Here is an 18,092-nt window from a genome sequence, read left to right on the forward strand (position 1 = left end):
AGAACACTGAAGGAGGAATAAACTTGGGGAAAAGTTCTCAAGTTCAGGCTGGGACACCACCAAGATATTCTGGGAGAAATATTAAATAGACATACATGTAGACTTGGAACTCCTGAAAATGATTTGGACTACATATCTACATTTAAGCCATCAAAACACAGATGCTAAGGGACAACATAGCAACACTGAAGACTGTGAAAAAAATAAGAATGAGCCCTGGCTGGTGGGGCTCAGTGGACTGAGCCACCCTGCAAACCAAAGGGTCTCCCGTTCCATTCCCCGTCAAGGCACATGCCTGGGTTGTGGACCAGGACCCTAGTAGGGAATATGCAAGAAGCAACCGCACAATGATATTTCTCTCCCTTTCCTTCCCCTTCCCTTTCCCTCTCCAAAAATAAATAAATAAAATGTTTTAAAAAAAGAAATAAGAAAAATGATAAGACCATGAGACTATTTCAGAGGTCCAAAGGACATCAATATTGAAGATTATACATTTAATGGTGTTGGAAGAACTGGACAGCTACGTGCAAAAAAAATGAAATGAGTGGTGACTTACACCACACACCCAAATAAATTCAAGGTGGATAAAGGACTTAAATATAAGCTGTGACACCATTAAAGTCTTAGAGAGGAACATTGGCAGAGAAATCTCAGATATTTCATGCAGCAACTTTTTTGCTGATATGTCCCCTAGAGCAAGGAATATAAAGAAAGGAATAGCCCTGGCTGGTGTAGCTCAGTGGATTGAGCACGGGCCTGCGAACCAGACAATCGAGGTTCAATTCCCAGTCAGGGCACATTCCTGGGTTGCAGGCCAGTTCCCTGCAGGCCAATTCCCAGCAGGGGACTCACGAAAAGCAACCATACATTGATGTTTCTCCCCCTCTCTCCTTCCCTTTCCCTCTATAAGATAAATAAATAAAATCTTAAAAAAAAAAGAAAGGAATAAACAAATGGGATCTCATCAAAATAAAAAGCTTCTGCATCGCTAAAGAAAACAGTATTAAAATAAAAAGACAACTGACTGTATGGGAAAACATATTTGCCAGTGATATCCCAGACAAAGGTTTAATCTCCAAAATATACAAAGAACTTACATGACTTCACTCTAAGAAGACAACTAACCCAATTAAAAATTGGAAAATGACTTGAACAGACACTTCTCCAAAAACAACATACAGAGGATACAGAGACACATGAAAAGATGCTCAATATCACTAGCCATCAGAGATGCAAATTAAAACCACAATGAGATACCACACCGGTCAGAATGGCTATCATAAACAAAGCAACAAACAACAAATGTTGGAGAGGTTGTGGGGAAAAGGGGACCCTAGTTCACTGTTGGTGGGATTGCAGACTGGTACAACCACTATGGAAAACTATGGAATTTTCTCAGAGAACTAAAAATGGACCTGCCTTTTGACCCAGCAATTCCATTGCTAGGATTATATCCTAACAACCCTGAAACACCAATCCAAAAGAACTTATTCACCCCAATGTTTATAGCAGTACAATTTACAATAGCCAAGAGTTGGAAGCAACCTAGGTGCTCATCAGTAAATGAATGGATCCAAAACCTATGGTGCATATACACAATGGAATTATGTGCAGCAGTAAGAAAGAAGGAGCTCCTACCCTTTGCAACAGCATGGATGCAACTGGAAAGCATTATGCTGAGTGAAATAGGCCAGGCGTTGAAAGACAAATACCATATGATCTCACCTTTAACATGAAGCTAAACAACAAAACAGATAAGCAAGCAAAATAAAAACAAAGACACTGAAATAGAGAACAGGGGGACAGTGACCAGAGGGGAGAGGGGAGGAAATTTCAGGGGAAAAAGTGGAGGGATTTAGAGGAACTAGTATAAAGGACACATGGACAACAGCTAAGGGGGGTGGAAATGGGATGGAGGTGGGGAGCATGGGGGGTAGGCTGGGAAGGGAGTAAAAGGCAGAAAACTATACTTAAAAAATAATTAAATAAAATTTTAAAAAGAGGCCAGCAGAATTAGATTCTGTTGAGGATCCTCTTCTTGGGTTGTTGGTGACAACCTTCATCCCTGTGTCTTCCACAGCTCTGTGTTTTAATCTCCTCTAATAAAAATAATAGTTAGAAAGGAAAAAAAGATTATACATTTAAGAGTAATTTACACATGTGGTATAAAAACTGAGAGGTTTATCTCAAGAGCAAAAGGTCCCTGCTCCATTTGGACCCCTCAGCACAGGATTCCTGTGCCAGGAAGATGTGGCTTCTGGCTGTATAAACCAGTGGAGATTGAGTTGGGGGAAGAAACTGCTGAATTCCCATGCAGTTCCTCTTAAAGAACATGCACACAGATTTACTCAGATACACTCCCAGTGAGCTCCAGCACTGGAGCAGCAGCTTGAAAGGCACCAGTGGCATACAAGGAGGAACTGAAGTATCTTGCATCAGGTCTAGGGGACAGCTTTCTCCCAGACAGAACATCTGGCAAGGGCCACTGCTCCCCTTCTGAGCCCTCCCAACACAGACTCAGCATGGGAGGGCACCATATCTGAAACTCTCTCAACATGGCTCACACAGTGTGCTCTGCCCTGGTGATTCCCTGAATGAGAGTCACCCCACCTAACTTATGGGCCCACTCAAGTGGTTAACAGTGCTCCCGATCTTCCTAAATCCTCTCAAGCAGAAGCTACCCTCAGTGAGCCTCTGCACCTTGCTAAGTGACAGCAGCCCAAGCTCTAGCAGCAGTTAGCCTTGGTTCACAGCCTGGCCTCAGGACAGAGGGCAGAGGTTGGTGGTCAGTGGTCACAGCCTGTCATTGTAGCTGTCTGGCCTGGAAAAATCTCTCTCATTGACCTGCCAACAACAATCAAGGCTCAACAACAAGAGGAAGTTGTACTTGAGGAGGGCACACTTGAGTACTCGATAGAGGAGGCTGTGCCACTGGACTCCATAGGACACACACTCTATTAGACTATGCTACTAAGACAAGAAGTCATAGCAGCACTACTTAATACATGGAAACAAACACGGAGAGGCTGCCATAATGAGGAGACAAAGCAACATGGCCCAAATGAAAGAACAAAACAAAACTTCAGAAAGAAAAACTAAACAAAATGATAAACAATCTTTCAGATGCAGAGTTAAAAAAAAAAAACTAGTTATAAGGATGCTCAAGGAACTTAGTGAGGACCTCAACAGGATAAAAAATATAGTAATAAATGAAAGTTACATGAATTGATATAAGAACAATTTGCAAGGAATCAACAGTACAGTGGATGAAGTTGAGAATCAAATTAATGATTTGGAACATAAGGAAGTAAAAAACAACCAACCAGAACAGTAAGAAGGAAAAAAAATACAAAAAAAATAAGGATAGTATAAGGAGCCTCAGGAACAACTAAGTATACCAACATTCATATCATAGAATGCCAGAAGGAGAAGAGAAAGAGCAAAAAATTGGAAATTTATTTGAAAAAATAATAAAAGAAAATGTCCTTAATTTGGTGAAGGACAGACATCCAAGTCCAGGGAGCACAGAGAGTTCCAAACAAGATGCATGCAAATAGGCCCACTCCAAGATACATCATAATAAAAATGACAAAAGTTAAAGATAAAGAGAGAATCTTAAAAGCAGCAAGAGAAAGCAGTCAGTTACCTACAGAAGAGCTTGCATAAGACTGTCAGCTGATTTCTCAAAAGAAATATTGAAGGCTAAGAAGGGATTGGCAAGAAGTATTGCTTTTCAAAGTCATGAAAAGCAAGGATCTATAGCCTAGGTTACTCTATCCAGCAAAGCTATCATGTAGCATGGGAGGGCAGATAAAGAGCTTCCCAGACAAGAAAAAGCTAAAGCAGCTCATCATCACCAAACCATTATTATATGAAATGTTAAAAGGGCCTGTTTAAGAAAAAGATCAAAACTATGAATATTAAAATGGCAATAAATACATATCCATCAACCATTGAACCTAAAATAAAACACACAAACTAAGCAAACAAGGAGAAGAGAAACAGAATCATGGATACAGAGAATGGTTTGATGGCTGCCAGTTGGGAGGGGTTATTGGGGGAATAGATGAAAAGGTGAAGGGATTAAAAAGCACAAATTAATAGTTACAGAATAGTCATGGGGATGTAAAGTACAGTATAGAAAATGGAGAAGCCAGCCTTCTGTCCAAGATGGAGGCATAGGTAGATACACTTTTCTTCCTTGCACAACCAAAAGAAGGACAAGAACAAATTTAAAAAACAAAAAATAACCAGAAATGCCAGAAAATCTAACTGGTTTAGATTTCTGTTGGTTAGTATGGAACCAACAACCAAGGAGTTAAAGAAGAAACATTTATCCATACTGGTAGGAGGAGAGGAGACTGGCATTTGAGGTGGAGAGGACTCACAGCAAGGTGGCAGCTGAAGGCAAGGCAGTGGCTGGAGGACTGGGCAGTCCCACATTTGCTGGCTGATAACTGGGAGGCACAACTGGGGAGCAAGACAGCCACACAACCCAGGGTTCCAGTGCAGGAAAATAAAAGCCTCAAAACCTCTAACTGAAAAAAAAAACTGTGGGAGTTGAGGTGGCAGTGGGAAAAACTCTCGGCCTCCCAGGAGAGCTCGTTGGAGAGACCCACAGGGTCCTAGAACATACACAAATCCTCCTACCTGGGAAGCAGTACCAGAAGGGCCCAATTTGCTTGTTGGTAGCAGACGAAGTGACTGAAAGCCAGCAGAGAGCCAAGCAAGCAGCACTGTTCCCTCTTGGACCCCTCCCCCACATATGGCCACAATGCAGCCACATGGGTTACCCTGCCCTGACAAATACTAAGGCTCCACCCCTTACCACATAACAGGCATACTGAGACAAAGAAATATGGCCCAATGAAAGAACAGATCAAAGCTCCATTAAAAATACAACTAATTGATGAAGAGATAGCCAACCTATCAGATGCACAGTTCAAAACACTGGTAATCAGAATGCTCACAGAAATGGTTGAACATGCTCACAAAATAGAGAAAAAATGAAGGCCATGTTAAGTGAAATAAAGAAAAATGTACAGGAAACCAACAGTGGCAGGAAGGAAACTGGGATTCAAATCAACAGTTTGGACAAAAAAGAAAAAAGAAACATTCAACCAGAACAGAATGAAGAAAAAAGAATTCAAAAAAAAAATGAGGAGAAGCTTGGGAACCTCCAGAACAACTTCAAATGTTCCAACATCCAAATCATAGGGGTGCCGGAAGAAGAGGAAAACCAAGAAATTGGGACCTTATTTGAAAACATAATGAAGGAAAACTTCCCCAATCTGGCAAAAGAAATAGACTCCCAGGAAGTCCAGGAAGTTCAGAGAGTCCCAGAGAAGTTGGACCCAAGGAGGTCACCAAGGCACATCATCATTACATTAGCCAAGATTAAAAATAAGGAGAGAATCTTAAAAGCAGCAAGATAAAAGGAAACAGTTCCCTTTTCACTGGAACTACAAAGGAGTTCCCACAAGACTATTAGCTGATTTCTCAAAAGAAACCTTGCAGACAAGAAGGGGCTGGAAAGAAGTATTCCAAGTCATGAAAGTCAAGGACCTCTATCCAAGATTGCTCTATCCAGCAAAGCTTTCATTCAGAATGAAAGGGCAGATAAACTTCTTCCCAGATAAGGTCAATGTCACGTCCTCTTCCAGCCATGTTATCTGACAAGGTCTGGGCATGGAGGACTTGAGTTCAAGGAATTCATCTCCCCAGAAGAGAAAGTGGCATCCAAAATGGGTTAACAATTGGTCATTTTATTTTAATTATTTTACTCTTGCTACTGAATATAGGCATTGTACTGTACTTACTTATTCCTGTGAAAATCACCCAAGGGACAGTTCAGGGGAAAAGAGTATTCCCCACGGAACTGCCGGAAAGGATGGAAAAATCCCCACAGATTCCCCTCTCCCTTATACAGGGGTGTACAACAGCCAGGGTAATATAATTGTTAACCATAAGGGAAAACATGTCAAGTTGTATAAATTACCCTGGTCTGAGCAACTTAAAGCAATCAGGACCGCCATGGTGTACCAGAAATAAGAAAAACAAGTTAGATCTGTTAAATCAACAGTTAAGGCCAGTTAATAAAGAACCAGGTAATTGTTGCAAGCACAGGTTGTGCTGCCAATAGTTGAGGGAATGGGAGAACAGATCAGAAAGACTTTCCCACAACTGTTCCTTACCCACAGATACAAAGGGTCTTCCAAGAAGACAAGTAAAAACTATACAGACCCCTACCCACAGCCCAGGGATATGGTTGGGACAGTTGAGATGCATCTGCAAGGCAGAGGCAACTGTGGCTAGATTTTCTGTCTATCTCTCCTTACATGTTTGTTTGGGTGATCAAAAGGTGGTGGGATTGTTAGACACCTGTATTTCAGGTTCATTGATTTGCATAATTCCAGTGAAGTTGTACAAAATAATTTCTTGACCAGAGAACAAAGTCCCTGTATGTTCAAAAGTTGTCGGAGTAATAGCCCCTCCTTTACCTTGAATAGGAATATATATCAGACAGGCAAAGAAATAAGAAAAGCTGGATAGCTATTACAAACTAAACACATAGAAACAGTTACTAGGGAGTCAGAGTTTATAGTACACAGAAAAACATTTTAGAATAGGCTAGATAGCTAAGTTAGACATCAAATAGGCCTTATAATAAATTTCCTATTACCTCTACTCAATCTAGCGTATCCTTTTGCCCCGTAACAAATTCTGAGAAACTTTAATAAACATTAAGACATTCAAACTCTGTACATACAGCTACTTCTAACTGTCTGATTTATGGCTCTCCTGGTCAAAACAATCTTTGTTTAATATAACTGAATCTATGGGAACTTTTGTACTTTTCCTGGTTACCTTTGTATTGATTTTTTCTGCTTAACTGATCATGCTAGGCACCTGCAAATGTTAATCACTACCAAAAATGAAAATATTTGGTAGTGATCATGCTAGGCACCTGCAAATGTTAATCACTAGCAAAAATGAAAAAGCAGTACCTGCTTGTACTTGCAATAAATGGAACAGAGCTTCACTGTCCTTTGAGGCATGTTGTCGTCTGTTACCCATCACCGACACCTTACCCACCTTTCAGGAACCCCTGGACCCTGCTGCGGCTGGACTGCAACAGGTCAAGTTAAAGGAGTTCATCATCACCAAGCCCTTATTATATGAAATGTTAAAGGGACTTAACTAAAAAAAAGTTCAAACATACAAACAATAAAACAATAACAAAGTAACAATTACTAACAACTGAAACAAAAAAAACAAAAAGAAGAACAAAACAAAAACAAACTAAGCAAACAACTAGAATAGGAAGAGATTCACAGAAATAGAGATCACATGGAGGGTTATCAGCAGGGAGGAGGGAGAACAGGGAAAAGTTACAGGGAATAAGAAGCATAAATGGTAGGTACAAAACAGACTGTGGGAGGTTAGGAATATTATGGGAAATGGAGAAGCCAAAGAACGTATAAGTGTGCACCATGGACATGAACTAAGGTGGTAGGATTATGGTGAAAGGTGGGGCAAAGGGCAGAGGGGAATAAAGGGGAGAAAAAAATGGGACAACTGTAATAGCATAATCAATAAAATATATTAAAAAATAAAATGGAGAAGCCGAAGAACTTATACACATGACCCATGGACAAGAACAAAGGTATGGAATTGCCTGAGGGAGTGGGTGAGTGCTGGGTTGAGGGGCACAAAAAGGAAAAAGAAGGGCAAAAATACAGTACAATTTTTAAAATAGAATTTCACAGAAGTGTTTAAAAATGTGTGGCCAAGGGTTGGAACATGGTTAGAGAAACAAATCAAGAAAATCATGTGTTTCAAGAAAAAGAAAGTCATCAAGTATCAAATTATATTGAGAAATTTAAAGTAAATCTTATCATTTCCTTTGTGAAATAATTACACTAAAATGTAATAAACAAGACCCTCACTATGAACATGATTAATAAAATGCATCTATCATCCTTTATCTCCTGTAAATCGCATGAAAAAAACAGACAGATCTGTGCTCCTCAACAGCAAAAGATGCCAGAAACAAATGAGGTCACACTGAGGCTGAGTATAGAAGCAAAGAAAAGAAAGAACAACAAAAAAAATTATGAGAGGGACTCGTAGAGGCAAACCTCACAAAAAGCCAACAAAAATCAACTCTCTTACAAACAGTCCAGGAAATTTTGATATCAGCTAAAGGACTTGAAAAAGTAGGAGGAAACAGGTTTTACACAAAAAAATATGATGGAAATTAAAAGAAGAGTTAATAGTTTGAGAAAAATATAGTACAATATAACATGGAAGACAGGTAAAGAAATACCAGCATATATATAATTGAAACCCTGGAGTCAAAACCAAGAACAAAAAGTCAAACAGGGAGAACACTGAAAGGGAATATCATGTGCCAGGGAAAGTTGGTTCAGAATAGTTTTATTAGTTTTTTATTGCTGCTGTAATGAATTATCACAAATGTAGCAACTTAAAACAACATGCATTTATTATGTCACAATCTAAACATCAGAAGTCTCACTGGGCAAAAATCAAGATGTTGGCAAGTCTGTGATTTTTTTCCCTAGAATCTGGAAATTGCATCCCTTGCGTTTTCCAGCTCTACAGCCTGCATTCCTTGGCTCAAAGCCTCTTCCATCTTCCCCAGGTAGCAAGCACATCATTTGAACTCTGCTATCACCACCATGTTGCCTTCTCTGACTCTGACCCTGCTAAATCCCTCTTATGAGGACCTTTGTGACTACACTGGGCCCACCCTAATGAGCCAGAGTAATCGCTCCAAATTCCTTATTTATTTATTTATTCTTTTTTAAGTGGCTTTATTGGAATGATACTGGTTAATAAAATTATATGTTTCAGGTGTACAATTCTATAATATATCATCTGCATATTATGCTCACCACCCCAATTCAGGTCTCCTTCCGTTACCATATAATACTAACATGCTCTCTTCTACCACCCTGCCCATTTCCTTCTGATAACCACCATACCATAATCCCTGTCTATGATTTCTATGATTTCATTTTGCTTAATCCCTTCACCTTTTTCACCCAGTCCTGCACACCCCTCCTCTCACACTTGCAAAGCCCCTTTGACATGTAAAGTAACACACAAATTTCAGGGAGTAGGGTGTGGACATTTATTCTACTTACCACAACAGTCAATTCTATGTTCTTTGTGTAATAAGACAATCAGTCAAGCCACTTATGAGAATTACTTTTCTTACCTTAGTTTTTTTCAAAGTCCATATAATTTCAAAAGACAATGGAGAAATTTCTATAAGATACTCAAGTAAAGAAAGGGTAAACTGAGAATTTTATATCTAGCCATCTTTCATTAAACTACAAAAATGAAAAAGAAACAGCTTTATCAATGCAAATACTTAGTGATCATTGCTTTCATATGCACACTTTGAGTAAACCAGCAGAGGATTAAATTCAGCCAATTAAGATATGAATGGGGAAACCACAGCAAAAAGACTTGCAGTGAGTACTGAATATATTAACCTGTAATACCAAGATAAGAACACATAAAAAAACTTGTTTGGCAGAAAGGATAAAATGGTTTTATGTCATGACAATATCAAAGTTATTAAACAAAAAACAGGAAGTAGAAGAAGAAAAATGTTGGTAGTAAAATTACCAATGTCTTATATCTAACGGCTCGAGTCCAAAGGGTATAAATTGCCCTGGCTGGTGTAGCTCAGTGAATTGAGCATGGGCCTGTGAACCAAAAGATTGCAATTCAATTCCCCATCAGGGCACATGCCTGGGTTGCCAGCCAATTCCCAGCAGGGGCCAGTTCCCAGCAGGGGATGCACCAGAAGCAAACATACATTGATATTTCTCTCCTTCTCTCCTTCCCTTCCCTTATAAAGATAAATAAATAAATAAACAAACAAATAGCAAAGGATATAAATTAAAGTTAACAGGTCGGGGACTTCCGCCAAGATGGAGGTTTAGCTGGATGTGCCGTACCTCCTCACACAACCAAGTTTAGGGACAACTAAATATTAGCATCAGAAAACACAACCAGAACACGGAAAACTGAACTTTTCGGAAGTCCGCTAACAACAAATTCTTCAGCCCGACCGGTAAGGGGCGAAACCGGCATCGGGTGAGGACTTACAAAGGAGGGCTCGGTCGGACCCGGGCACGGAATCCAGACGCGCAAATCCAGTCGCGCGGGTTCCAAACCCAGGATTGGACCTAGTGAGCCACCGAGCAGCCCACCGGGTGAGCGACTACAGAGGACACAGTGGGGAGGCAGTGGCAGCGAGTTGACTGTGGTTGCCTGGTTGCGCGCCAGTGAGGGAGTGAGCGGTTGGACCGGCCCGGCGGCGGCGGCGGCGGCGCCATTTCCCCGCTCTGACCACGCCCCCACATACAGCGTCACAACCCAGCGACCTGGGACTCCAAGGCGCCGCTTTTCCCACTTAAAGGGCCAGAACAGACCAAAAATGTCGCAGGCAGAACTCAAAGCCCCAGAGATAAATCTAAATGATGAAGAAATAGCAAAACTCTCAGACGCACAGTTTAAAACACTGGTCATCACCTTCCTCACAGATCTGGTGGATTATAGCCACAAATTAGAGAAACATATGAAGGCTAAATTAAGGGAAATGAATGGAATTCCACAGGAAACCCATAGAGATGAAAAGGAAACTGGGACTCAAATCAATGAAGTGGCCCAGAAGAAAGCAAATAATGGCCAAACAGAAAAGAGTCAAGGAGCAAGAATTCAAAGAAATGAGGAGAAGCTTAGGAACCTCCAGGACATCTTTAAACGCTCCAATATCCGAATTATAGGGGTACCAGAAGGGGGAAAGTCACAACCACCAGTGGAAAAACTATTTGAACAAATAATAAAAGAAAATTTCCCCAATCTGGCAAAGGAAATAGACTTCCAAGAAATCCAAGAAGCTCAGAGAGTACCAAAAAAGTTGGACTCAAGAAGAAACACACCAAGGCATATCATAATTACATTAGCCAAAATTAAAATGAAGGAAAGAATCCTGGAAGCAGCAAGAGGTAAGGGGACAATCACCTACAAAGGAGTCCCCATCAGGCTGTCAGCAGATTTCTCAAAAGAGACCTTACAGGCAAGAAGGGGCTGGAAAGAAATATTCCAAGTCATGAAATCTAAAGACCTACAACCAAGATTGCTCTACCCAGCAAAACTTTCATTTAGAATGGAAGGACAGATAAGGTGCTTCTCAGATAAGACCAAATTCAAGGAGTTCATCATCACCAAGCCCTTATTATATGAAATGTTAAAGGGACTTATCTAAGAAAAAGAAGTTAAAGAAACATGAACAGTGAAAGGACAACAAACTCACAGTTATTAACAACCACACCTAAAAGGAAAGCAAACTAAAAGGACAGCTAGAGCAGGAGTGGAAACATAGAAATGAAGATCTCAAGGAGGGTTAGCAACAGGGGAGTGGGAGGAGGAGATGGGGGGAGAAGGTACAGAAAACAAGTAGCATAGACAGTAGATAGAAAATAGATGGGGGGGGCGAGAATAGTTTGGGAAATATAGAACCTAAAGGACTTGAGACACATGGACATAAACTAAAGGGGGGTAATGGTGGGGTTGGGGGGGCAGGGTGGAGGGGAATGAAGGGGGGAATAGAACAACTGTAACAGCATAATCAATTCAAAAAATAAATAAATTAAAAAAAATAAAGTTAACAGGTCAACTAATAAAAATATAACATTTTAATAGTAAATAACAAAAGTTAAGAAATATAATGCTACCCCAAAAATCTATTGTGAACAGGGAGATAGAATAGAGAGGAATCGTATTAATTTTATCATAGACCAGAGTAGAAAATCCATAGACATAATTGTCTAAAGATATAATTATAGATGTCAGAATGAGGTGATGGAAAATGGCAGAGTAGAAAGATCAAAAAAATAAGTCTCTTCACTAAAGCAGCAATTAAGCTGGCAAAAACTTATGGACATTTTTGGATGAATGAAAGGTATCCATAAAATCTGTAGGTATGTAAAAAATGTAATAGTACCAAGAGAGCACTTAGTGAAAAGAAAAAAAGGCTGTTAAATTACAGTAAGACAGTATTATAGTATTTTTGCTTATTCATTTACCATCTTCCATCTCCCACTTTGGCAACAGATATGAAAATAGCCACCTGAGTCCCAGGTGGCACCTTGCTGGTGCCAGGGAATAAAATGATTATTCTCAAAATATTGAGGCTGTGCACTTTGACCTGTCTAGAAGTACCTTTCAGGTGGAAGCAGCTTCCCAGGCTGTTGTCAATTAAAAGCTTTAAAGACATATACTACCAGTAGTTGCTAGGAACAAGGGACAGCAGATGGGGCAGGCAGCAGACTAACCAAAAGCCTGAGAAGGAGGAAGCTAAGGAGGAAGATATTTAAAGAATTAAGAACTTTCACATTCTACCACATACACCAAAGAACCTGCAATGCAATGTGCATGCTTAGAGCCAAATTCATGTTCAGAAAAGACATGAAAACTAACACCTCTAGCTGATCAGTCTCTACATAAGTGGGATGGGAAGTCTAAGGCAGAGTTGTTGGCAGTCCAGCTAAATATTGAAACAGTTCTCCAGCTCAGAGACAATCTGCTAAGAAAAGGGTAGTATTTTTGTTGTTGTTATTCTTGTTCTTGCTCCTGGTATTTAAGTAAACCTCTTTTAGGATTAGGATTAGAGGTTTAAAAAAGTCTCTGACATATTGTCTTGGGTAGGGAAACAAAAGAACAAATAAACAAATGGGACCACATCAAACTAAAAACAGTTTTGAACAGCAGAGAAAACCATCAGCAAAACAAAAAGACAGATATTTGCTAATGATACAGAAGATAAGGGGTTAATATCCAAAATTTATAAAAAAAGTAAGAGAACTCAACACCAGAAAAACAAACAACCCAATTAAAAATTGGGCAGAAGACCTAAAGACACTTCTCCAAAGAGGACATACAAATGAGCAATAGATATTTGAAAAGTTGCTCAATATCACTAATCATCAGAGAAATGTAAATCAAAACCACAATGAGATTATCACCTCATGCCTATCAGAATGGCTATCATCAATAAATAAACAAACAACAAATATTGGTGAGAATGTGAAGGAAAGGGAATCCTAGAGCCCTGCTAGTGGGAATGCAGATTGGTGTAAACACTATGGAAAGCAGTGTGAAGGTTCCTCAAAAAATTAAAAAATGGAGTTGAATTGCCTTATGACCTAGCAATTCCCTTTCTGGGAATATACCTGAAGAATCCCAAAAAACTAATTTGAAAGAATATATGCATCCCCATGTTCACTGAAGCATTATTTACAATAGTCTAGATATGAAGCAACCCAAGTGCCCATCAATAGATAGATGAGTGGCTAAAAAAGCTGTGGTGCTCATATTCAACAGAATACTACCCAGCCATAAAAATAAATGAAATTTTACCTTTTGCAACAGCACGGATGGACCTACACAGTATTATGCTAAGTGAAATAAGTCAGCTAGAAAAAAAGAAAAATACTGTATGTTTTCACTTATACATATAATCTAAAGAACAAAATAAACAAAACAGAAACAGACTCATAGATACAGAAAACAGACTGATAGTGGAAAGAGGGGAGGAGGTCCAGGGGGCTGGGTGAAAAACATGAAGGGATTAAGAGGTAGAAATTGTTAGTTACAGAATCATCACAGATATGTAGATTACAGCATAGGGAATAGAGTCAACAATATCACACTAATTTTGCATAGTACCAGGTGGATACTTGAATATTGGGGGGCCACTCTATAAAGCACAGGATTGCCTAACCATTATGTTCTACATCATAAACTAATACAGAATAATATTGAATGCAAACTTTAGTTAAATTTTTTTAATTGTAAAATTTATGAATTTAAGTAAAAAAATCAGATCAATTGCACGATTCTTAACTTAGATACTTCCATATAAATATCTAAGATAAATACATTTTTTCACTTTTTAAAGTGTATATATCATACCTATCATATTATAACGTGCTTTCAATCAACATTAAAATATTAAACTATATGTTGATATATGTCCTAATTAGTCTTCATTAATAAATAATATTGTATGAAAAAATCAGAAATAGTGTAGAGATACCAAAAAAAAGACATATGGCAAGAAATATAGTCTTTGTAAAGACAATTTTGGAAAACAAATGGACTGCTGCAGCCCACAGCAATTAACACTAAACCTGGGGGGCGAGAAAAAATATAATTTCCTGACTTCCCACACTGCAATATTTAAATTGTTCAATTTTTTTAAAAAGTAGATAAATAAATGGAAATTAATGAATCATTCACAGGGAAAAAAAAAGAAATTGGCAGAAACCATTCCTAAGAAAGCCCAGACACTGAACTTGATAAACAAAGACTTTAAGCATATCTTTTAAATATGCTTAAAGAGCTAAAGGAGGACATAGAAAAAGAACTTAAGAAAATCAATAGAATTTTGTTTGACTAAATAGACACTCTATAAAGAGATAAAAATTGGAGGGGAGGGAATTTCAGGGGGAAAAGGGGAAGCATTTACAGGAACTACTATAAAGGACACATGGAAAACAACTAAGGGGGGTGGAAATGGGAGGGAGGTGGGGAGCACTGGGGGGTAGCTTAGATGGGAGTAAAAGAAACTGTACTTGAAAAATAATTAAATAAAAAAATTTTAAAAGGAGATAAAAATCATTTTCTTAAAGGAAACCAAATAGAATTTATGGAGCTGAATTTTTTTTAATTTACTGGAGAGGTTACACAGCAGATAGAGCACACGGAAGACAGATTCAGCAACACTGAAGTTAGAACAACTGAAATTATCCAGTCTGAGGAACAGAAAGAAAATGGAATGACAGGAAGTGAAGAGAGTACAAGAGACCTGCAGAACACCATCAATCTCACAAATGTGTAAATGATGGGAGTTCCAGAAGGAGAAGAGAAAGGGACACAAAGAATATTTGAAGAAATAACTGCCAAACTTTTCCCAACTTTTAAGAAAGAATAAATCTAAACATCCAAGAAAATGAATGACTTCCAAGAAGATAAATTCAAAGAGATCTGTACTGAGGCATATTAAAATAAATCAGTTGAAAGACAAAGCGGAAGAGAATCTTGAAAGCAGAAAGAGAGAAGCAACTCCTCAAGTGCAAGGGAGGCTCAATAATATTAACAGCTGATTTATCACTTGAAACTATGTAGGCAAAAGGCAGTAAGACCATATATTTAAAGTTCTGAGTGGGGATAACAACAGCAAGATGGCAAAGTACAAAAGAAAGCCTTATATATTACCCCTCCACAGAAATACTGACTTAATAATAATGAAACCAAAATATGTTGAAGAGAAATTCAGAATCTAGCTAAAAAGAAGCATCCTAAAGAAGCACAAAATGAGAAGCAGCCATATTTATATGGGTAAGAAGAGCAGTTCCTGTGTACTGACACCAGTTCTTCTCCTAAACAGGTTTAGCTCAACACCAAGAAGATTGTCTTACTCTATGCTTCTCCTATGGAGGGATAGTAAGTGTTTCTGCCTTGACTCACACTGAGCACTGAAAAACCAAACATGCTTGGTCCTGGATCTAGTTAGAAACAAAGAAAAGGGGGAGCATCCCCTTAGATCTGACATTTTTATCATGATCAAGAAAAAACAGAGAATTGATGCTTTTCCTCTAGGAGGGAAACACGAAAGCAAAGTGGATCGTGTCTTCAGCCTTAGCGTGGCTAATACCAAGCACTGCTGGCCAACACACACATCTCCCAGTCAAAACCAGTCCAAGAAGACTGGAAGAGGTGGCTGCTTCTTCAAATATACAAACAGCAAAATAAATCTACAAGGAATATGAAGAATCGAGAAAACACACACAATCAAAGAAAGGAAACAAATCTCCAGTAAACTACCTGAAGTAAATGGCAGAAATAAATTGTAAATCACTTTCTCTCTAGTGTAAAAGTTAAAAGACAAAAGTATTTTAAAAATCTATAACTGCAATAATTTAATAGTTATACAATATTAAAAAGATGCAAATTGTCACATCAATAATATAAAGCGTGGAGGAAGGAGAAGTAAAAGTGTAGAGTGGCTGAATGGATTAAAAAAAAACCCAACCATGTGCTGCCTACAAGAAACTCACTTTAAGGACATAGATGGGCTGAACCTGAAGAGTTAGAAAACAATATTATATGCAAGCAGTAAACAAAAGAGAGAAGTGGCTATTCTTATATCAGATGAAATGGACATTTGTCACATTTCATCAAACGGTCACAAGAGACAAAGAAGGTCATTATATGATGACATTCAAGAGGATATAACAAATATAAAAATATATGCACTCAACATTGGAGACGCTGAATATATAAAGTATTAAGACCTCTTAAAGAAGAAGGCAGTAACAATAGAATTCAGTACCCCACTTCAAACAAGAAGTTTGAAGATTATCCAGAAGAAGACCAGCATGGATATAGAATACTTGAACAAGACTATACAAGACTAAGTGAACTTAACAGAGATACAGAATGTTGCATTCTACAGTACTCAAATATTCAATCTTCTTAAGAGCACAAGGAAAATTCTCCAGGACAGATGAAATGTTAGAGTGCAAACTCTCAAGTCTCGACAAATTAAAGTGCAAGTCTCAACAAATTAAAAAAGATAGCACGTATCTCTTTCAACAACAGCACTATGAAACTAGACCTCGACAACAGGAGGAAAACTGGAAAAGGCACAAATGCATGAATGTTAAACAACACCCTCCTAAACAACTAATGGGTCCCAAAACAAATCAAAAGGTAAATGAAATATCTTGTGACAAATAAAAATAGGAACACAGCATATAAAACTTGTAGGGCACAGTGAAGCAGTACTGCTGAAATGTACATCACACTTATTATACTTATATTAATGTCCTAGGCCTGCTGGCAACACAAGGCCAATCCTTGAGTCCAAAGGGCAAAGCACTGAGATGAGCACCGTGGATCGGCGGAGAGCAACCACCACGCCAAGAAGATGACAACACTGTGCAATTCATACTCACAATGAAGTAGCCGCTGTGTCTTTTTGTGTGATTTATAGCATTTTTGATTTTGGTCAAATGCGTAAAACAAATTATTTCTCAATTATATATTTTGTAAATTTTGTCTTTGGTCCTTAGGGTCTTTTTTGGCTTAATTTTAATTCTTAGGAAACAGTTGCCTATTAAAAGCTACAAACACATGACTTTGGAAAATGCAGAGTAATAAACAACAACAAACTTTCAAATAGTTTAATATTCGTGTTACATTTAAAATAACTGAAGTCACACAGAAAAATACAGACGCAAGCTAACCCTCCTGGGAATCATTACAAAGGCCAATCCAAATTCATTATCCGGACTTGTTATCGTTTCCCCATTCCTGGCTCTAGCTTAGCCTGACACTTGAACTCCCTTTTATGGCTCATAACCCAAATGTTCGCTTGCACCCTGCCTCCTGTATTTTTCTCAATAGCATTTATTTTTGTGAGCAGCATTTACATTTTACTTATTCATTTTATTTTCTGTTTTTCCCTCATTGGAAGGCAAATTCCATAAAGGTAAGAAAGCGTGTGTATTTTACTCACTGATGAGCTCCAGTGCTCACAGAGCAACTGTAACACTGTATAGTCTTAACCATTATATGTAAAATACACAGAAATAATTTCACATGGAAGATAGATCATAAAATCTTACACTTATTTATATATATTTATTAACAAATTAATTATTATGAGATGTTTATAATATGTTTGGTTTTACTTCATCCTACTATGATTTCTATGACTTAAAAGAATAATTAATATTTGTGGAGTTGATATTGAAATGTTCTTATAGAAGCCAAAATAATTTCTAAATAACAAAAAATAAATTTTGCTTTAGTATTGATTTTGTTTTATCATATGCTAATTATTTAAAACTTCTAAGTATTAGTGTCTCTAAGATAATTTTATTTTAAAATATTAGATTAACCTAAATATTTATTCCCTATTTTGAAAAAATATGTTTATTATTTTATATTTAACTAAAGTTTTGAGGTAGAGAGTAGATTTG

General features: G+C 38.1%; 1 protein-coding gene across 1 annotated transcript in view; it reads right to left on the minus strand.

The window, feature by feature from the left end:
• The window catches only part of TNFSF13B (TNF superfamily member 13b), a 44,489-nt gene that overhangs the window by 11,233 nt on the left and 15,164 nt on the right, over positions 1 to 18,092 (minus strand). The gene's annotated exons all lie outside the window — the stretch shown is intronic.

The sequence above is a fragment of the Artibeus jamaicensis genome, unplaced genomic scaffold (genome assembly GCF_021234435.1).
Source record: "Artibeus jamaicensis isolate MK-2021 breed Jamaican fruit bat unplaced genomic scaffold, CSHL_Jam_final contig_559, whole genome shotgun sequence".
Taxonomy (NCBI): Eukaryota; Metazoa; Chordata; class Mammalia; order Chiroptera; family Phyllostomidae; genus Artibeus; species Artibeus jamaicensis.